The sequence below is a fragment of the Gordionus sp. m RMFG-2023 genome, chromosome 1 (genome assembly GCF_954871325.1).
Source record: "Gordionus sp. m RMFG-2023 chromosome 1, tfGorSpeb1-WG-v2, whole genome shotgun sequence".
In the NCBI taxonomy this organism is placed as follows: Eukaryota; Metazoa; Nematomorpha; class Gordioida; order Chordodea; family Parachordodidae; genus Gordionus; species Gordionus sp. m RMFG-2023.
In genome coordinates, this window is record NC_088775.1 from 86118170 (window position 1) to 86135775 (window position 17606).

Below are 17606 nucleotides of genomic sequence, written 5' to 3' on the forward strand. Positions count from 1 at the left end.
TGACTTGATTAAGAAGATGAGAATAGCGGAGAGCATTTTATCAAAACTCAAGGAAATTAGGGCTAATGTTGATGAAGAATTTCATATTTTATATTGTTGAGTCAAGAGCAGAGCTATACGTGTTTAATATTTGTCTCCCCTGACTTGTAGCAAAGCAAGCTCATCGTTAAAACATTAATATAGAATCAGTAGAAGAGTATATCTTAAATACAGATACATTTATAACCCAAATAAATGAATTTTTAATTCATCATGCAGCACTTACTGATCTGCAAATAACTTCCACAAAAGCCTTCCCAACCTTTTTCAGTTGGTGATAGAAAAAAAATATTTGTTAGATTTTTATTATGAAGATGTTAAAGTATCTTATGATGCCTTATTAGCTGAATAACTATGTTTATAAGATTAACGATGGTTGATATAGTTCCAAAAAATACTAAAACACATTTTAGATTAAATTCCCAATGTATTAAAAGGCTTTATAAAATCTTCTCATTAGTAAACTAATGAGAGAACATTCTCTTTTTTAAGGAGAATAACAAAGGCTTGTAGAAGTACCATTTGCAGGGCACGGCCCGGATTTTTTTAAAAAAATTTTTACGGCCCCGCTTAGGTTTTTTTTAAAAATTTTCAGGCCCGGCCCGGCTTTTTTTTTCAAAAATTTTTAGGCCTGACTCGGTTTTTTATAAAATAATTTCAGGCCCGGCCCGGCTTTTTTTTAAATAAAATTTTCAAGCCCGGCCCGGATTTTTTAAAAATAAATTATATTTATTTTTGATTTTTATAGCTAATAATAATGATTTCAAATATAGGCTGTTTTAAAAAATACAGTCCGGCCCGGATATTTCCTTAGTATTTTTTTTTAAATATTCGGGCTCGGCCCGGGTATATTTAAATAAATTAAAATACGGTCCGGCCCGGGGGCCGGGTCTGCAGGTCTCTGAAAAACCAAGTACAACATCTGAAAGTAGATTGAAAGGTTTGGATCTTTTGAATATTCATAGGTATTTGACCACAAGCAAGGATTAGATAATTGAAAAATTAGCTCAATCACAACGAGATTGGATTTTACATTGTAAATGTATAACATACAAAATGCAATTATTCCTAAGAAACATTTTGTGTAAAAACTCAAAAATTCAAATTTTTATTTTGGGTCGTTTAAGTGATTCTTTACATATAATTTTTTTATAATTCACATTAATTTAAAATTGTGTATTAGAAATAGTTATTAGTCCTAATAAATTTATGCTTGATATTTTTAAAAAACAATAATATTTCTTAAAAAATTTTATTATCCCCCCCCCCCTAGACGAAATTTCTGCGTACGCGCCTTGCCTCTAATGAAGTAAAAATTGTCCGAAATCTTTATCAATATATAAAATGTTTTGAAACATGATATGCACCAAGTGTAGAAATATATTGTAATATGCTATTATTTCTACATCGTGAATGATTATATTCGTATGGTTATAATGATTATATATTTATGATTTAATATAATATTGTGTGAGGTTAACTACCTAACACCTATATCATCTATTATATTTGGATATCCGATTTATAATGTTATGGTTGCACATAAATAAATAAATGGTTGTGTGAAAAATCTCATCGATAATATTGGCACAGTCGGCAGGATGTAAATGTAAGTATTAATGTAATCTAATTTTTTAGGTGACGACGAGATAAATAACCTGTAATATGAATCTATTGGATTTTATATGAAATATATTATGGAAAATAATTGTAAATGGTAAGTATGAACTATCCTGTAAATGTTATATTTGCTTGAACAATATGAATGTATTGGATATTTCAATTAATAAGGATAAAGATAAAAGTGCGAATCAGAATTAAGTCAAATAAATTATGAAAAATTTATAAAATATCGTAAAATTGTGGTGGATAATAAACTTAATTTGGAAAATATATTAATGGTTCTGATATTGATTGAATTATTATAATTGATAAATAAAGAAAAATTGGTTGATGAATGTTTATTCATAAGAAAATAATAAAATCGTTTATTTTTTTTATTTTTGGTACAAAGAAAATGTTCAAGCTCTGCTAGAAGAATGAAGTATATTCTCATTATAATTATCAAAAATGAAATGATATAATTTTTATATGATCTATTTAAATAAAGGAAATAATTTATGTTATGAATATTTGTGATGATATGAAATTATTTTTTGGAATTTGATAAATCAGTAAAAATGAAACATTATGGGAAATAATATTGTGAAAGAATGGATACTAACGATATAGTGACATGTGTTAAGTAGAGTTATGAATTATCCCGTAGGCCATACAAGCAGTGACCCCTACACTTTCTGAGCGAATGAAGCAGTAAACCCCCCTGAAAAGTACCCCCCCCCCTAAATGATAATTATTTTATGACACCCATAAATTTCAAAAATAATTTTTATTGCATCAATTTTTAATATATAATATAAATAAAATGCAAAAAAATATACTTTATAAATATTATTTTTAAATTAATAATTTAGATAAATTAGGGGAAGAGAAAGCGAATTTATAATTTTATCAATATTTAATTGTTTAAATAAATTTTTTTCCATTGATAATATGGTTAAATTATTGAGAAATGAATCTTTCATGGTACTACGAAGTCTTGTTTTAATTAATTTAATTTTACTCATGACTCTTTCGGCAGTACATGAGGTTGTAGGAAGTGCAGCATAAAACACACCTATTTTAAAGCTAAAAAATTTTTTATATTTAATGATGAAAGTATATATACCTCTCCTTTTTGGATTGTAATGTTTGAAGTCTAGAACTTTCAAAATCAAATGGTAGATTTCTCTCTTTCATAAAACCTTGTGCCTTTGAAAAAACATCTAAAAATTCAGTGTTATTATCTATTAGATTAAAAAATAATTAAGACAATAATTTATATTATACTTCTCAAATTAATCAAGCAATCTTTTGCCAATTGAATTTGATTTATTGCAAACCCTTTATCCTTCTAAATGGTTTGCAATTTTGTACAAGCCAAACTTTTATCGACAATATTTTATCCAAAACACAAAGTGATAAGATAAAATCAAATTTTTATATTCTAAAGACTGTAGCACTAGCCATAGTGGAAGTGGCAGCATCTTCAGAATCCTTTAAATTTGTTAAAGCTGCCCTCAAGGCATCATAAAGTAAAAAAAAATTTACGATAGCTTTATATGACGGTAGCTAGCTTCTAAATGAAAAAACATTTTAAATCTAAATAAATAAGGTACTATTACCGAGTGGTATATTCTTGATGCGTAGAAATCGTTGCGATTTTTTCAGATCATTACACTGACATTTTTTGAGTACCTCGTATCTTTTTACACCATTAAAATAGATATAAATCTCATCTAGTATTCCTAAAACATAGTTCTTTAATTGATTGGCATAATTGAACAATGATTAAATTTAATCGATGACAATAACACCAAATAAAAGCTGCCTTTGGCGCCTCTGCTCTAATCAAGGCCTGCACACCATTGATTCTTCCACTCATGTTTGAGGCGCCATCATAACTTTGCCCAACTAGAAATTCAAGGGGTAAATTAATCGAGTCGAGTTTGGATATTATATTATGCTTAATATCGAGACCTGTGGTATTTCCCGTACAATATATGTCAATCAGTCTTTCAACTACTATTTTCAACATATCTTACCATAAAAGCTATTGCTTCCGATTTCGAAACATCATATGTGCATCAACTATGATTGAAAAGCACCTGTTAAATGTAATCTCATTTTGAATTTTTTTTATAATTTTTCATGGTTTCAACGAGAATATTTATGTTATTATATGATAATAGATTGAATATAATTTCGTTTTTAATCCCTTATTTTTTTTATCCCTTTTTCTTTCTTCATTTTGTTGTATATACATTTTTAATACAGATTCAGAATCTGCAATAAGCTTAATAAGGGCCATCTTATTGTCTTCTTGTTGCCTGTTCCCCCAGAAGGCTAGGTTACGAGATATTAAATAATCTAAACATCTTATTATAATTCTTATGATAGAACGGTTATTATCTACATATTCTTTCTGGGGTGTTATAAATTTTAATATCGAATTTTTATTGTGAGAAAGCTTTCCATAATCGGCCATCATATGTGTCTGTGAAGATTTTTGCAGAATAATATAACGATTAATATTCTGCCATTTATCTAGACCTTCACATGTTCATTTTGAATTTGTGTGTAGACCTCCAAATAAGAGACGTGTTAAGCAAAAAACTTTATCATTTTAATACTATAAGTAATCCAATTTCTAGCAATTTTGCTATTGTCAATATTAGTTTTTTCATAAAAGCTTTCATTAAAGGATCTGTTTCTATTATTATTATATTTGGGGAATAAATAATGTGTAGGTTGAAGAGCACCTATTAGATATTTATCAATTATAAATTTGTCAATCCAACAATATTGATGAGATCATTTGATTCCTAAGAAAAGGGAGGGAGGGAAGATAAGATATTTTAATTAAAATATGAATACTACTATCTATTCATATTATGCTTAAAAAGATAAGTAGAAAAATTTCCGTCAATAATTAAATTAAATATTAAGTTGGGGATGGGGGGGGGATCTTATTATTACATTTATAAACCAAAAATCACTCGATCATAATGGATGTAACAAAATAGTAAAAGAATTAAATAATAAAAAAATTTTTTAAAAAAGTACCTCCATACAAATTTACTCAAGCAGTTGCTTCGGACCCCCCCCCCCCCCCGTTGTAGGGGCCACTGCATACAGGATGATAAAGATATTTTGGCCAGCTCTAAGATAATAGTGACTCCATGGTCCATCCAAAGATGATAGTTGTAGTAAAGGAGTAATTTTGTAATATTTTATTTACATATTATGTGTTATATTGTCAGTTACTAATGATTATATATATGGATATTTTATTATGTTTTATAATGTATGATGAGTACAATAATTATGTACGATAAACTTCCTAATATATATATTTCCTATTGTGAAAATGGAGGAATAAAATGGCAGAAACCCAATTGTATAATTGGCGACGGAGAAAAAATAAAACCATTGGGTTTTATCAAATTAACTATAGAAAATTATTGGAAAATATCATTTCAATGGTAATAAACTATGGTATTATTTGGAAAATACATTAATGGTATATGAATTTATTATTATGCAATCTTGTCTTGAAATATGAATTATGAAAAACAATAATTGATTATACTATGAAATTCCAGAAGAATGAATGCACTCAATTATTTAAATTGAGAAGGATAAAATTATGAATATGTAGAAATCTGTTTATAATAATTTAACAATAATTTGGATGTATATGATAATATGGTATAATCTATTACTTATGGAAATATGGTTTATGGAAATCTGTTGATAAAAATTTAACAAACATTTGGATGTATATGATAATATGGTATAATCTATTACTTATGGAAATATGATGGTACAATCCTTTACTTATGGAAATATGGAAATTGATTACTCTTTGTGAAATGGACATTATTGGAACAATTATATGGGAAAACATGGAGATTGATTTATGGATTATGAAATTTGGAGATTGAGGATAGGGTTACTGATAGAACCTATTTTTACATTGTGAAAATGGATACTTATAAATATAGCTGACTAATTAATACCTAAAGATATAAGCATGTTGGTCTCTCAAATCGCGTGACCTAAAAACTATTGTGGCTTCCGTGATCCAGATGTATCCGTATTTGGGTTAAGGAACTACTTCTTATACAATGTAGGGATTTAGATTACCTCATGGGCCATCCAAGAATGATAGCGATCTCTTGGCCAGCTCTAAGAAAATGGTGACCTCATGGGTCATCCAAGGATGATAACGATCTCTTGGCTAGCTCTAAGATAATATTGACCTCGTGGGCCATTCAAAGATGACAGTGATCTCTTGGCCAGCTCTAAGATAATAGTGACCTCGTGGGCCATTCAAAGATGACAGATCTCTTGGCCAGCTCTAGAATAATAATGATCTCGTGGGCCTTTCAAGTACGATGTCTACCAATAAACTCGATAGCGATACTCTGGTGGGAGATTCATCGATAATAGATTCTCCGGTGGGAGATCAAGGCATAATAAACTCGATAAGCGATACTCCGGTGGGAGATCCATCGATATTGATTCTCCGGTAGGAGATCAAGGCATAATGGCTCGATAACAATTCTCCGGTGGGAGATCAATCAACAAGGGAAACGATATTGATACTCTAGGTGAGATCAATCTACAAGGGAAACAATATTGATACTCTAGGTGAGATCAATCTACAAGGAAAACGATATTGATACTCTTGGTGAGATCAATCAACAAGGAAAACAATATTGATATTCTAGGTGAAATCAATTAACAAGAAAAACGATATTTATAGGTGATATCAATCAACAAGGAAAACGATATTGATACTTTAGGCGAGATCAATCTTACCAAGGCAGCGGTAAATGGAGACCAAAGACTAGGATGTTTTAGGAAAAATTTTAAGTTGTGTTTCCTATTCAATTAATGAAGGGGAAATGTAGTAAAGGAGTAATTTATTGTAATATTTTATTTACATATTATGTGTTATATTATCAGTTACTAATGATTATATATATGGATATTTTATTATGTTTTATAATATATGATGAGTATAATAATTATGTACGATAAACTTCCTAATATATATATTTCCTATTGTGAAAATGGAGGAATAAAATGACAGAAACACAATTTTATAAATAATGATCTCATATCTAGTTCTATGATAACAATGACCTCTTGGGTCGTTCAAGCACAATGTCGATCAAACTAAATAGACTCTATAACAATACTTTGGTGGGAGATCAATCGAGATTGATATCCGGTGAGAGATAAAGCATACAATGGCCTCAATATCTATACTCTGGTGGGATACAATGGCCTTGATTGATACTCCCATGAAAGATCAAGCATACAATTGAATCGATGAGAATGCTCCGCTGAGATATCTGTCGATATTGATACACCGATGGGAGATTAATCAACAATTGATGCTTTAGGTGAGATCAATCGAACCAAGGCAGCTAATATTAATGCTTTTGGGAGATCAAAATTTAGTTGTGGGTGGAAGAGTGGATGTTTAAAAAGATAACACCACACAGTAAAGATAAATGGAGACCAAAGACAAATATTTTTTAGGAATAACGGCGAGGATGCTTCTAGGAGATATAGGTTTCCTTTTAATTAATGAATTGGAAATGTAATATAGAAATATATTGTAATATACTATTTATACATTATGAATTATTATATTCATGGTTATGATTATATATATCTATGATTTAATATAATATTGGGTGAAGGTAATTATCTAACATACATACCATCTTTTATATTTGGATAACAGAATTATAGTATTTTTTATTTTTTTAGTTGAAATAAAAGTTTGTATGAAAAAATCTCATATATAATACCAATGACATTGGTCAACTCTAATTATTTAACAACCAAAAGATTTTGACCCTAAAAAATAATATATTCTTTCAAAATATCTTAATTTTTTTATAGTAATTTACGATTAATTATTAGTTTTTTAAACCCTTATAATTTTTATTAAAAAAAATAAAAAATAAGTTCCCCTTATATCTTTACCGGTTTTATAAAACTAAATTTAATTTTCTAAAATACGTTAATACTTTTTTGAATTCTGAGAAATTGATATATTATATTTTCCACTGGGTGGCAACTTCTACAAAAGCCAATTAATCACAACTCTAGAAGGTAAAAATATCAAATTTATATATTTATCTTAATTCATCATAAGCGGATTCGTAGAAATCGAACAAACTCAACCTAGAGTAAAAAAAATAGATATCAAAGTCCCTCTAATGGGAGGTGGTGGGGTTGCCCTCATTTTTTTGGAAGGAGATAGGAGGAAGGGCTCTAATAGGGGGTAAAGTGAAGTAAAAATAAAAACACTATTTTTATAGTAAGGATAACATTTCCGATAAAAAAATTATAATTTTGAATTGCATTATTTCTATTTTAATGATCAATTAAATTTTAAATAGTCTATACACAGATAACATTTTAGTAAAGTTAGAATTTATAATCACTTGTGGCAAATTTTAGGAAACGGTTAGTATATAATTGACTATCACTAACTGTTTATTTGTTATTTTAAACTTGAAAAAACAAAGATATCTTAAAGACTTTTAATATAAATTTCGTTGGGAGATTATAAATGGTTGCCCATCATAAGATTTTTTTATATAAATATCGTGGAAACATGTGACAACATTTTAATAACTAGCTAGTATATAAACATAATCTTTTTTAACAAAATACAAAATTTTGGCCAATTGCACACGAATTTTAACTTTTATATTAATTTTAAACTTTATTATTATGTTCTACTGCTTTAATCCATTTGTTAGACATAGACTAATAAAGTTATTAGTTAAAATATTCAAAATTATTGGCCCCTGTTATTAATTTCTCTGTCAGTTTAGCGAATGGAAATACAAGAATGAATTTATAGGCTAACCTAAAAAAATTGTTTGGGCATAAAGTTAGCCAAATTTTTGATGCCCTAATCCTGAATGCATAAATACTTATTTAGTACATTTTAATTTATTGCTTTAACAGTAAAAAGATATATAAGGTTATTAACATGATAAGAAGTAAACATCAAATTTGGAATCATACCCCAACTATATATATCATTGACCCTAACTAAAAATATGAAAGATATATGTAGCATATATATATAAATCGGACTTCATGTAATTCTATTGCAATAAAATAAACCATTTATACAAATTATATTAATCATAATTAATACTAAAACATCATTTTAATACAATCATGATAAATCAATATAAATATCTTCAGGCAATTCCATAATCCCCGACAATTCTTTCTTTCTTTCTTTCTTTCTTTCTTTCTTTCATTCTTTCTTTCTTTCTTTCTTTCTTTCTTTCTTTCTTTCTTTCTTTCTTTCTTTCTTTCTTTCTTTCTTTCTTGCTTTCTTTCTTTCTTTCTTTCTTTCTTTCTTTCTTTCTTTCTTTCTTTCTTTCTTTCTTTCTTTCTTTCTTTCTTTCTTTCTTTCTTTCTTTCTTTCTTTCTTTCTTTCTTTCTTTCTTTCTTTCTTTCTTTCTTTCTTTCTTTCTTTCTTTCTTTCTTTCTTTCTTTCTTTCTTTCTTTCTTTCTTTCTTTCTTTCTTTCTTTCTTTCTTTCTTTCTTTCTTTCTTGAGAAGAGAAGAGAAGCTCGAACTTTGTCCATCTCCAAAACCATGTGATGTGGATTGAATAATCTTGTCTGTCAAACCCCGTGTTCGGTAGTTTATAAATCTATATTATAATTTTCCGATGTCCTCACTACGTAATCGCTACGTCATGTCATCGGTACGTATTTATTTTTATATGGAAGTTAGATAATTGATGGTGTACACATACTAACATTGATTGAGAGATTTGAAAAATCGTCTTTGAATTGATATAAACAATATTCATTCAACTTTCTAAATATGAATGAAATAAATGATGTGAATAAAAAGATTCAGGCTAATATTTCACTTAATCCTTTCTTTATTTTTTAGATTACCTTATCAATTTTTATCTCATATTATCAATTACACATTAATGAAATCTCTACAAGATACTCAACTTGTATATTTATTTTGAACATACTCACAATTTTTGTCAGTACTTACATTACAATTTTTTATACTCATATTTTTCTTTCATAACCAATAATTAAGAAGATAATCAAGTATATTCAAATATTCAAATACTCTTATCCTAACATATATAATATCCAATCCTTATAAATAACTCTTTCATTTTTTCCCCTCCCTTAATGAATTTATTTATCACTAAATTTTATTATCTCATTCTTTTCTTTCTATCTCTATTATCTATTAATCACTATTTCTCAAAACCGTATCAATTCCTTTAATTTAATTTTTATTATTTTTATATTATAATAAATTATACCTTCTTTTTCCCCCCTTTTTTAATCTTATTTTTAAATTACCTTACAATTAATTAACCTTAATCTTAATAACATTACATTCATCATGCTATTTTTTAACTTTTAGAATATCATAACAGGCTTGATAAGTCCCCCAAAAATTTTTTTGATGATAGCCCTTTAACTACTAGAAATATGCATCTAATATTGACCCATCTACCGGTTTTACATTATTTTAATGTTTGTTTAATTTCAACAATAGTTTATTTATATTTTTGCCTGATTTCTCTATTTGTCTAGGCTAACCCTAATCCCTCACATTGCTACAAAACATGATGAATCTATTAATAAAGATAAGCAAAGAGAATAATGACGATTAAACAAACGCCTTACTCGTTCTAGAGTTACTGGTAGACAAAATAATAAAGAACTACGCTTGAAATGAACTCATATGGAGGTTTATTTATTTATTTTTTATCTTCTATCACCACTACCACAATACCTATGCCACCTCCGCCTATTTTTTAACAAATATAAACATTTAATTATGTACTATCATTCACTTCACTAGGAGTTAATATAAATATGACTTTATCCGATTCTCTGAGAAACTTTCATGAATATTTAGAGGAATGTTCAAACTTGAATGAACATCAACTTTATTAATGGAAAAATAGGCAGTAGTTCTGTCGTGGCCTTTATAACAATACTTACGACCGTTTTATGGTTTAGTTAACATTGTCGTTCATGATTCTATTTTAGAGGGGGATACCAATGCAGACATTGACATATCGTTTTGCGTTCTTCTTTTACCAGTATCCCAAAGCATAGGCGTAATCATCTTTATCAGGACGCAATGTGTTTTGTACACTGCTTTGTTAATCCGTCATTACTCTCATCTACAACCCTAAATGATATAAAATTATACATTAATTATTTCCTCTCCAGATGACGGCCCAGATTTATTTTGTCAATTTTTCCATCAAAAATTAAAATGTCAACAAGGATTTGCTCTTAATTTTATCAAATACATAATAAATAATCCTCATTATTTTTTAAAAAAATTATCCTAAATTTATATGTCAATAAAAAAAAATATCTTAAAAAATATATAAATAATTTGCATATAAGTTTCATTAGTGTTTTATGGCATTTTTGTAATTTAAATAGACAGCATTTTTTTTTACTTAACATAAAAAAATATATATCCCCTATCAAATTCTTTGACAAATTATTTCAGAAATGCAAGACATGCATTAAATTTATCTGAAAAACAACAATAACCTTATATAATAAACAACATATTTTTTAGATATAATTTTAATTGATCATATTATAAAAAAGTATAAGAGTCAATTATTTTAATTTTATTTGCCATGATTCTCTAATAAGTGGTTGCCCAGGCCTTCCCAGTTTCCCTTAATACGGAATTTACATGTTTTTTTTCCATATTAGACTAATTGGTAAATCAGATATTTCCCGTTCATGTGATGTTATTAAAAATTTAACTATTTTCGAGGCGGGAAAAAATTTTCAAAATTATAATGGGTAGGATTGGGCTTGGAACCTCAAAATTAATATTAGCTTGCACCTGACTTGGGAATATCTTTTACAAATTATTAAGGGTTGAGCTGGGCTTGATAATCTTTTTTATAATTATAAGATCTTAGATTCTTCCTAATATTGTGAGCTTGAACCTGGCATGACATCTATCGTAAAAAATGTATAAAAATCTAATTCCCCGTCATTTTTGACGGGCTTTCTACTAGTACTGTATAAAATTTAAAAGCATTATTATTTTGATACGAAATAATAAATAACTATTCTCTTTATTAAAATAGATTATTATATATAACATCATAAATAATAATTTTCATTATGTTAAATCGAGCTCTAACATAGCATTGTATTTCTATAATAGTATATTTTAAAAAAAATCTGGCCTTATTTTAATTACAAATATTATCAAATATTACATCAAGAAAAAAATATTAAATTTCATATAAAAAATTTGAACTCTTATCAAATTTTAATACAAAATCAAAAATAATTATTAAGCCATATATATATTATTATAGTGTAAATATTTTATTAATATTTATTCTTCAAGAAGCAGTGCATGGAAAAAGGATCAAGTGTTATGGTTGCAAAAGGCAATATAAATTTTTTAGTCAATTACAGCTTTAAAAATGCATCTGAAGTTAGCGGTGTAACAATTTTTTAAAATCCTTCTGCAAAATATTTTGGGGCCCCTTACCCAAATAAAAAAATTAACATTCAATTAGTATATATATTATTAATTATATAAGCAAAAATATATCTAAAAAACAACTCTATTACATTAATTTAAAATTTGTTGTAAATATACAATGTTATTTCAACTATTAAGAATATAATACAAAGAAATTATAGATAGAGATATTATCAAAATGATATTAATTAATAAATATATTTTCTTTCTATTTCTATGTTATTGCGAAATTAACAATTACATAGGTGTATTTCAGCATGTATAGAGTACCTCACATGCGAGATTTAAATAGTTTTATCATAAATTTTGAACTAGTTTTTAATTTATATTAATATTTTTAGATATTTTTGTTTAAGAATTTTAAAATAAATATTCATGCAAAAATTGTCAATACTCCGGTGAAAAAATTAGCGTTAGTACTCAGATAGGGTTTAATAGACCCCAATTTCAAATGTATATATCTCCAGTTATATTCATTATTTTCATTTGATACTTGGATATAAGATAGATCTGACCTTGTTTGATAAAATATTTAAATATTTTTATTTCTTAACCCTAGATTAAAGATGATGAGGATAATTATATAAAAAAAATTTTAATAGAAATTTTGAAAAATTCGTGATTAAGTTATATGAAAATAAATGGATATTATTATCAAAGCCATTTCATATTAGTTATTCGGCCGAAGTTTTTGTAACATTTAATTGAGATTAAATAAAATAACAATATTCATTTAGGGTCAACCCGTTTCAAATTAACTTTTTCGCCATTTCTATCATTTTTTGTCGGAACATGGACATGTAAAAAAATGATATAATGGAGTTTGACGCGAATATGAGGCAATAAGAATAAGAGAATAAAGAGGTGTATATATAGTCGAGATTTGGAAAGTATTTTTGGAGAGTGAAAGAAAGCGTTTCAAACATGTATATACTGAAAAGAGTCATGGCATAATGAATGATATCTCTTTCCCTCTTTTTTCGTTCGGACATATGTTTCGGAAATTTTATTTTAGACAATTGAGTATTCGAAATATTACCTTCATTTGCAACTCCTATCTCTTTATTTTTTGATTGTGATTCTATATTAGCGAACTTTGTAATACAAGAAATTTTAAATACTGAATCCTTAACCGTGGTTGTAGAGTTAAATTTTTTAGAGGTTTCCATATTCCTTCTTTGCTTTTTAAGCAGTATAAATACGTAAATGTAGAACGAAGCTGTCGCAGTTAAATTTACGTATTGCCATATCAAGTGTATTTTGAAAATAACTGGGATAAAGTTCCTGTAATTTATAAAACAAGCCAATAGTGTAGGCAAAATCGCTACCCCACCCACATATAAATGCCACACCCGCATGAATATGGATGCAATCCATATAAATATCAATAAGGATATGGTAGTCTTAAGCGTAAATAGTTTTCTTAATTTACTATTGTACGAAGAGCCCATAACCAGACACCTATTAAGTGCTAAGGTAAACATGTGGAGGGAATGCGATAAAAATGTTATCTCGTTTAGCATTCCAAATATTATACACAATTCATAATAAGAAATGGTGTTGGGCATAAAAGAATAAAAGAAATAATTTAGTCCGTATGTCAGGGCTCCTAGAAAGTCGCACCATGTTAGACTGGCTATAATGATAAAAGATGGTTTTTTATTAAAATAGCTGTCACTCAGGATGATCCATAACAATAGAGCGTTTCCGATCGAACCTATTAGGGATGATAAGAATAAAACTATGGCAAATATTTGTCTAGGAATCATAATCATCAACTAAATATAATAAATTACAGAAAATCGTTGAAATTAATTGTTAATTACAAAATGGTTTACACAAATTTTATTAGAAAAAATGTTTAAATTTAAAAAAAATATTGTTAAATTAAAATTATAAAATTTGGCCTTATTATGTGAAATTATATTCATAGCTTGTCAAAAAATTAAAGGCATAGCATGTTTAATATATCTTTTAAATAAAGATAACAATTTATAATTGCTGGATTGACTATATTTTCATATTTATGGCTAAAATGCATTAAAGCAGAATAATTTTTAATTTAAAAATATAGTTGCATAATGAGTTAATCATATACAAAATGAAATATATGTAAAATGCAACATTATTAAAACTATTTTAAATTATTATAGTTCTTGGATTGATATTTGCCAGATAGGCTAATAATTGACTTGTGAAATTAAATTATCATGTTTTCTATAGTTTTGTTATAAAGATAAAAAATTAAATTATAACCTTGAGATGGTGGTAAGAGTCAAATATATTAAAAATTAAATTATAACCTTGATAGATGGTGGTAAGAGTCAAATATATTAAAAATTAAATTATAACCTTGATAGATGGTGGTAAGAGTCAAATATATGAGATTAAATTATTGTACTTAATTCCTATATGTCACCTAATTAGGTAAATATCTCTTTCAATACCTCACTGTGAACGACTCCATATCACAAATATTTCTTCTTATCAATCTTATTTTCATATCATCTATAAAATGTTTACATATTAATTTTTAATTTGATGACCTTCCTTTCTTACCTTTACGAAGATTTTCCTGTTCTAACCAACATTACAGTATTTTATTACCTTTTTAAATAAATAATATATATTTTTATATAACTTATCCCTTTATTGAAAATTGTATAAGTTTTTAAATCTTAAATATGAGATATATATATATATATATAGAAAAATAAAAAGTTTTTTTTAGATACAAATCCTATTAATTTTATTATTTAAGTGTGGCCTCACTAGTAGTCTCTATGTGTGGAGCTCATTCAAATTTTTTAGAAAATATATAAGATTTTCCAATTTTTAGCACTTTTCCACCCAAATGTTTGGGGGAAAAAGACTCATGTATCTTTACCCTCGCCCAAGAGGAGATAAAATAATTTGATCGAATTTGAGAAAAGTGAATGAGTCTCAAACTAAATTTACATTTCTAAGGAGCCCATTATAACCTCTAGTTTAAAAGAAATTCCTGCAGAATATAAAACATTGACATTGCACTTGGAATGACAAAGAAAACGGCCTTCACTGGATTGGTAATAAAGATTATGTTGGCAATTAGAGTTAAAAGAATATAATTCTTTCTAATGAAGTAGCAACTATTGTTCAAACTTTAAAGGAAATAATGTTAATTATGTTGTATTCTGTTATGGATCCCCTATATCATGTGAAATAAGAATATGTAGACCATCTTCTTCTGTTCTTCATTATTGATCATAAAAATATCAAGTGCTTATGATCGATATAGAGTATTTTTCATTAGATATGTAACATGGCCCCATATTTTGGGGTTTTTTTAAATTTTTTTTTTAGTTTTTCGCTTTTTTCTTTTTAAAAAGGTTATTTTGTTATATAAAATGACTAATAGATTTTTTTTCATCAAAAATATAACTTTTGTTAGGTAAATTATGACTAAGGGTTTAAGATAATCAATTTATTATTGTCATCAAAGAGACAGAATTTGGTGGCTAACCGCCTATTTTGGAAGCCCATAGAAATTTCTTCGACACTGCAACATTTGCACAGGCCTGACTAAGCTATGAACAATTACCCTTAATAAATAGCAAAATATACTTCCTTGGATTATATATCCTATTATCTTCAATAATATTAACGATTTCTATGTAAATTATATACTACCAACTAAGATTTTCTTACCCTAAGAATTATATGGAAATTAGATATAGTAAATTCAATTATATCATGAATAAATATATAACAAAGTAATTGCAATATAATATATTAGTTTTTATTCAACATTTTGTAAGAAAAATTGGAACTATATTTAAAATTATATAGATAGGAAATACATTAGTAGCATCTAATATTCATACTGTAAGACTGTGTTTTTTATTTATTCTGACAACATCATATGAATACAACGTAGCTTTTCAAATTTTAGGCTAATAAAAACGTCCTGATGGAATGTCCTTTATTCCTTGGTCAAGGGGCCAGCTACTAGTCTGGGACTTCACCTGCATTGACCCAAATGCACCATCCAACCACAACGTCGATGCCCTCGCTCTAGCAGAAACTCGTAAAACTATCAAATATAGTTCCATAGACCCTTCTTTCTTATTCATACCTATCGTCTGCTTTACTCTTACCACCTTCGGTAGCAAAGCTCTAAGTTTTTTTAAAGAATTAGGCAAACGGATCCGGGAAAAAACCGATCAGCCTAAAGAGTCCCTTTTCTTACGACAAAGACTTGCTACCGCCATCATTCGCTCTAACTACCTAAGTTTCATCTCTTCCATTGAATAATCTCCTATGTCTATGCTCTCTCCCTTCTCTTTCCTAGTTTCCATTCTTTTATCCCTTACCCTCTTTCGCAAATTATATTTTTATATTTTTTTTACCTTTATTAATTTTACCATATAAAAAAATGTATTATTTGCTATAAACTTTTGATAACATATTATATCAGCAACTATTGAAATAAAGAGAGAATTTACCCGTTAAAAAAAAATAAAAACTTCATACTTATATTCTCACAAATGGGATCAACTATTTTAGCGATGATAAATTTCGAACAACAATATCCCAAACTTTGACTTGATCGCGATATAATTGTCTAATTTGGTAAAAGAAAGTAAATTTCCAGTTAATGTCATTAAATATTAATTTTTACAGCAACATTTTGCCATATTTCAAATAAAAATTTAATAGATAACCCTCCATTAAATCTTCCTACCCCTAGTCGACCATACTCAAATCTTACCATCTGTACCTTGCAAATAATTCCTACTATTAAAATAATTACTGAAATAGCTAAATATAAAATAGATTTTAAACATAGATTTTATGCTATTATAAATCATTCACGAAACATTTTCGATTTTACCATATTAATATATAAATAAATATTTCCATGCAAAATTAATAAAGTAATGATATTAGCTTTAAAAAAAAATGATAAATTTATATTTGAAAAAATGCAGTTAAAATTTTTTTTATAATTTAAAACTGTTTAATATTTAGAGATATCAAATTTATCTTTCTTACTTGAATAGGTATTACAATTGAATAAATTCCAAATAAAAAAAAATTACCACTTTAAACAGTGTGCAAGTATCAGACTCTTAAATGTAGCCAAGATATTTCTTAGGGAGGGGGGAACTATTAGGTAGATATTTCCCAATATTTTTATTTGAGGTTCTTAGGCCATGATATTGAGTGCGATGCTATATTTTTTAAAGAATAATTTTTTATTTTATTTTTTTATATAAATGAGTGTTTTTTCTAAAATATTTTTCTTATTAAATTTTTAAAGCTTAAATTTTTTTTTTATTACTGTTTATAGTGATATAATATATATTTCTGGGAGAAGAATGGGTGTAGGGTTTGTAGGGGGAA